Consider the following 6902-nt stretch of genomic DNA (forward strand, 5'->3'; position numbering starts at 1 on the left):
AGGAAGGATTCTTCTCCACTTCCCCATGGAGAATAATAATACAGTCATACCCCACCCTACATCATTAATTGGTTCCAAGAGCCGTGGTGTAGCCTGGTTTTTGACATAAACTGGACATAATGCCTTAAAATAATGACAAACACTGTAAAACTAGTGTAAATAACTTGTGAAAGTACAGTGGACCCCCGCATAGCGACCTTAATCCGTGCAAGAGGGCTGGCTGTTATGCGAAATGTTCGGTATGTGAATGAATTTTCCCCATAAGAAATAATGGAAATAAAATTAATCCGTGCAAGACACCCAAAAGTATGAAAAAAAAATTTTTTTACCACATGAAATGTTAATTTTAGTACACACAAACTGAAAAAGGCATGCACAATTACATGACACTTACTTTTATTGAAGATCTGGTGATGATTGATGGGATGGGAGGAGGGGAGAGAGAGTGTTAGTGTTTAGAAGGGGAATCCCCTTCCATTAAGACTTGAGGTGGCAAGTCCTTTTCTGGGGTTACTTCCCTTCTTCTTTTAATGCCACTAGGACCAGCTTCAGAGTCACTGGACTTCTTTCGCACAACATATCTGTCCATAGTGGCCTGTACCTCTCGTTCCTTTATGATTTGTCTAAAGTGGTTCACAACATTGTCATTGTAACTACCTCCTATTCCCAAGACACCATGTGACTTTTAGGTTTAGAGCTTACCAATGAATAAAATAGTTTTTAAAAACACACGAGCCATCTCCTACCAAGGCAAGATGACCTCAAGAAAAACTAAAGCTTTTCTTTTTACATTTAGTAAATTATACAAGAGAAGGGGTTACTAGACCCTTGCTCCCGGCATTTGAGTCACCTCTTACAACACACGTCTTACGGAGGAAGGATTCTTCTCCACTTCCCCATGGAGAATAATAATACAGTCATACCCCACCCTACATCATTAATTGGTTCCAAGAGCCACAATGTAACCCTGTTTTTGACATAAACTGGACATAATGCCTTAAAATAATGACAAACACTGTAAAACTAGTGTAAATAACTTGTGAAAGTATACAACTACATATTGCTAAACCTTAAAGAACACTAAAAATTAATTTTAGTCATATTTTTAAGGAATAATGAACACAAAAAATTATGACGTACGTAATGATGTTTGCTGAACTGAAATTTACTCTAGAAAAGCGGCATAAAGGTGAATTTGATGTAGGCTGAAATGATGCAAAATGGGGTATGATTGTAGTTACAATGCCTATAGTAATGGCTACTCTTGTCCCATGCCATGCTGAGCAAGGCAAAAAACTTACCATTTTACATGAATATATTAGGATTATTTTGTGGATACAAATTAATATCTTTGCCCTGCATTTGACCATTTTGGTCTTCACTACTATCCTTAAGAGATAATTGTAAGATAGTATAGATACTATCTTACACTGTTATACTGAATGATCCAAATAAGTTTATCACTTGCTGTATTTTAAACATAAAATACAGCTATTTGCAAGCCAGCCGTCATTCCCTAAGTATACATACTGTATATCTTAATAACTGTGGTGATATATGTATGCAGTACAGGTCGGCCATCACTAATCCGGCAATCAGTTATCTGGTTCCATCAGTAATCCGGCACTAATTTTAGTTAGCATAATTTCAAATTTCATCATTATATTGACTCAGAAATTGTGCAGATGGTTGTAAATCCACAGCAGCAAGCCAATGGAGGAGAAAGCAGTGATGAAAATGAGGAAGATGCAGCAGTCTCTCTATTGATAAGTTAGTTAAGTGTATTCTAACCTAACCACTCTGTAATCCTGCAAACTCACTAATCCGACACACTACAGGTCCCACTGATGCCGGATTAGTGATGGCCGACCTGTAGCTTAACTCACAGAATTACACTTTATATTTTTAATCCCAAAATATATGCCTGTTACATTACATATGAAAGGCACAGTATATACTCGTCCACCTGCCCACGTGATTCAGCCACTCATTTCCCGGAATCAAGCGCCCACACAAAGCATCTCGTGCATTTGTGACTCATCTGCCTTTGTTTCTCATTGAGCGAGCATCACCCCACGTGTTCATCCGAAACATTTCATAATAATCCATTGTTTTTTGTGCTTGCTTATTGAGTGCAACTGCTAAATAAGCCACCATGGGGCCAAAGAAAGTTCTGAGTGCCAGCCGTTTCATAAAAAAGGCGAAAAACACCATAGAATTCAAAAGAGAACTCGTAACAAAGTACGAAAGTAGTGTACGCATGGCCGATCTCTCCAGGATGCACGGGATGTCTGCATCAACAATCAGTTCCATCCTGGCAAAGAAAAAAAGAAATCGAGGAAGCTGATGTTGCAAAAGGGGTAAATGTGTTTGGCCAGGATGTGAAGAAATACCTCCTGGAAAATCAGTTGTCACTCGAGTGCCTCCTGGTAATGGACATTGCTCCTGCTCATCCTCCAGGCTTGGAAGACCAATTGTTGGAGGAGTTTAGTTTCATCACAGTGAAGTTCATGCCCCCTAATACCACTCCTCTCATCCAGCTCATGGACCAGCAAGTCATTTCAAACTTCAAAAAAAGCTACACCAAAGCACTGTTTCAAAGGTGCTTTGAAGTGACCTCGGACACTGAATCACCCTAAGAGAGTTCTGGAGGAATCATTTTAATATCCTCAATTGCATAAGCCTTATGGATAAGGCTTGACAGGGAGTGACTTCCAGGACAATGAACTCTGCTTGAAAATTGTGGCCAGAATGTGTCCTTGAGAAGGATTTTGAAGGGTTTAAAACCCTGTGGACCCAATGCCTCATTGTTTTCTGTATGTAAAACTATAGTTTTTTTTTTTTTTTCAACAAGTCAGCCGTCTCCCACCAAGGCAGGGTAAAACTATAGTTATTCTCTATAAAATGTATTTTTTGTTAATATTTTTGGGCATCTGGAACGGATTAATTGGATTTCTATTATTTCTTATGGGAAATATTGCTTCAGTTTTCGTACAATTCGGTTTTTGTCAGGCTTTTTTCAAATGGATTAATCACAAAAACTCAGGTTCCACTGTAAATTCTTAGAAAATTAAACCAATGGAAAATCAAGTTAGTTAAGCCAAAGTCAAGACTCAAATACCTTTTGATATTAATTATATGAATAATGAGTTACGCTTATGCGCTCGTGGAGGGAGGAGTGGTGTTTCTTTCATATAGCATTTTAATTAAGTTACGAAGTGCAGAAATGGAGAGTAAAATGGAGGGAACGCTAAGCACGGAGAGAGCAAAATCCACTATGAGGACATTTCAAAACAGTGCCTACTATGTGGACAGGAGGGATACATTTCAGCAAGCAATACAGAAGCTGTATGGAGCAGGGTTTACCATTACAGTATTACTTCAAAGTCAAAGATGTTCTTTTGTTTGGTGTGCAGCAAGATAAACAGCAAGCATACAGTAGGTGAAAACAGTCAGTCAGGCACCCATCAGAAGAATTTAGATGATCCAGGATTTTGAGTTTATCGAGCAGTACCAGCAAGATACATTACAGTACAAGCTGGCCACTAGTCACATCAAATTATTATTATTATAATCAAGGGGAAGCGCTAAACCCGTAGGATTATACAGCGCCTGGGAGGGATGTGGAAGGCATTCAGGCTTAATTCGGGGAACTGGAGCACAGATCCAATTCCCTAAATCAAGAGCCCCTCACCAACATCAAGGAACCTTCCCTGAGGGGTAGTCACATCAAAGCTATTGGGTTACAACTAGTTGAAGAATTTGTTGAAACACAGATGAGTCCATCCTATTCAAGTGCAATTTATGTGGTGCTCATGGACTATTAGAACCTATGTATTGGCACCAAACACACAGAAATATATTAATTTACGTGTTGATCATCAGTCATCAGCTATGTCTTCGAAGACTCGGGAAGAATATGCCAATTTGTAATATCTGAGGGTCAGCACATCATGGACATTAGAAGAATTATTGGCCAAGACTATTTTCCATGCAAGTGGGTAAATCTTAGATATAAGGATAAACGATACTTCCGAGGAAAGCTTGCTGGCAGGAATATATATCAACCAGTGTGTCCAAATGATGCTAAACTCAAGGAAGCTCCAGAGAGTGATGGCAAGGTGAACAAAATTAAAGCAAAACTGCCTTCAGAAATACCTCTTGTAGATGATGTACTTGGAACAAGCACTCTCTCACAAGTCAGTGCAATACCAAAACAAAGTTACCAAGGAGCCTTTGGAAAACATCCCCTCCTCCCTTCTGCCATCCAATACCCTCGCTTCCTTCCCTACCCTGCAGCGCTGTATAGCCCTTGTGGCTTAGCGCTTCTTTTTGATTATAATAATAATAATTTGGAAAACATCATGTTAAAGCTTAATGTAGTACTTCTAGAGGATCAACCCTGCAATACAATCAAGAGCCCAGAAGATGCAGAAGCCTGTCTGGAAGTCATGTTCCACTTAGCAGCAACACTGCATGAAGTCATAAATTAGTGGAAGAAATACTGTGAATGCTGAGAGAGGAAAACAAAATCTACACAAGATGAACTTAAGTAAGGTATTAGGTCGGGTGAAAAAACAACTGCTGCCAAGTGTTCAGGGTTTTGTAGCCAATCTCTCTCTACAATGAGAGTTTAGTGCTGGATTTTGATCATAATAACTTATGAATAATGGTGATATATGAATATTTAAAGTAATGATTTATAGTTTTTGTATTGTATGTGTGATACTGAAAGCAAGTGTGTTTGTCTGTTGTTAATATAGACACCAAGGTCATATTGAACATTTGATTCATGTTAGTAGTTATTATTATTTGTTAATTTTATCTTTGCTTTATTATATTGTGCTTGTGTTTGTTTTATACATATATTAACCCCTTCATATAATGAATTAATTGGGAAATTGTCTTGAGTATCCTTAAAAATCAAAATATTAAAAATATCAAAAACACCACACAAGTATTTTATTGTATAAATAAATATAATACTGACCCCCCCCCCCCACATGCACTCACACATGTATACACACACGTGTGCATGCACATGACATACAAAATACTGCAAGGAATAGATAAGGTGGACAGAGACAGGATGTTCCAGAGATGGGACACAAAAACAAGGGGTCACAATTAGAAGTTGAAGACTCAGATGAGTCTAAGGGATGTTAGGAAGTATTTCTTCAGTAATAGAGTTGTCAGGAAGTGAAACAGTCTGGCAAGGAGGCAGGATCCATACATAGCTTTAAGAGGAGGTATGATAAAGCTCATGGAGCAGGAAGAGGCGGGGCCAGGAGCTGTGACTCGACTCCTGCAACTACAAATAGGTGAGTACACACCCACCCACCCCCACTCACTCTAGTTATCGCATATTGTACTAAACATTGAAAGTAAAGGAGTGAAATGTATACAGCTTACCCAGCAGATTTTGTTCATTTTAAAGTCCATTATATCAAGGGTTTACTGTAAGTTTTTATTGCTAAGAGAGCAGTATGACCAGTGTGGATTTAGCACTTAGTATTGATTGTAATAATATTGCTAAAATTGTTGGGTGACCTACACCATCAAAGTGCTCTGTAAATATTACAACTTTTGCTGCCAGTGTTTTACGAGAGCTTAGGGAAAATGATCAATAAATTAGGTCTTGTAACTTTCACATCCATGCTTACAAACGGGGCATTCGAGACACTGTATGACCTTGTGATTTTAGCACTTGGTTATGATTATAATAATAATGGGCATTTGAGAACCAAATAGTTTAATACAGACAAGCTGCAGTGACCACAGCCTTCGTACTATTATTTTCTTTACAAACAACACATTTGTAAGTTGGTTAACCCTTAAACGGTCCAAACGTATATATACGTTTTTTCAACATCTGAAAGTATGTAAAAAAATGTAGATCTTCTTTTTTGTTTTACATTTGAAAATGTGTAAAAAATAACTTTTATCTACATTTTTTTTTTTGTTACATTTGAAAATATGTTAAAAAAAGTAGAGCTACTTTTGTAGCACTACGAATTTGAACGTCGATTTGTTTGGACCGTTTAAGGGTTAATCAGGAGCATGTGCCGTATATATAAAAATATTAAAAATATATAAAAATATTAGTCGTATCTGAGCGCTCCTGCAAAGACAGTGATTATGTGTGAATGGTGGTAAAAGTGTTGAATGATAGAAAAGCGTTTCTTTTTTGGGTGAACCTGCCTCAGTGGGAGATGGCTGACGTGTTGAAAAAAAAAGATTAACACAATTCCTTTTTTAGTCGACATCTTGATGCTGGCTTCCCCTTCTTAGTCTTGGACCTGATTGCCTCCCATCCCCCAGGTGCTTTATGACCCCTTTAGGTTTAGCCACTACCAGAATTTTATAACAATACTTCTTACTTTACTTTTGAAAAAGCATATCATGGGTTATTTCTACACTAATTTTTACAGTTAAATTTGGTTTGGCTGTACCACTTCATTTTTTGTGTAATCATTTTGTAAATAACCAATAAGTCACTTTACCATTTCCAGAACGATTCATGACTAACACACTGTTTGGAAAGGAAACTATTATTATTATTATTATTATTATTATAATCAAAAAGAAGTGCTAAGCCACAAGGGCTATACAGCAAAGGAAACTTTAGATAAGGTTTTAGACCATTCTGGACTACTGATGATGGTTCAGGACCCTTATGGGTCTAGCACTTCATTATCATTATAATAATGGTCTAGAATGGGTCAAAATATGGTTTAATGTTTCCCTTCAAGGAAAGTTATTTGAAGCCAGTGGAGGGCTCTTGATCTAAGAACTGTAAGGAATTGGACCTGACCTCCCTTCCTTAGTGTGTACCTGATTGCCTCCCATTCCTTCAGGCTCTGTATGACCCTTACAGGCTCGACTCTCTGGCAAGACAGTGA

This window comes from Cherax quadricarinatus, chromosome 65 (assembly GCF_038502225.1).
Source record: "Cherax quadricarinatus isolate ZL_2023a chromosome 65, ASM3850222v1, whole genome shotgun sequence".
Lineage (NCBI taxonomy): Eukaryota > Metazoa > Arthropoda > Malacostraca > Decapoda > Parastacidae > Cherax > Cherax quadricarinatus.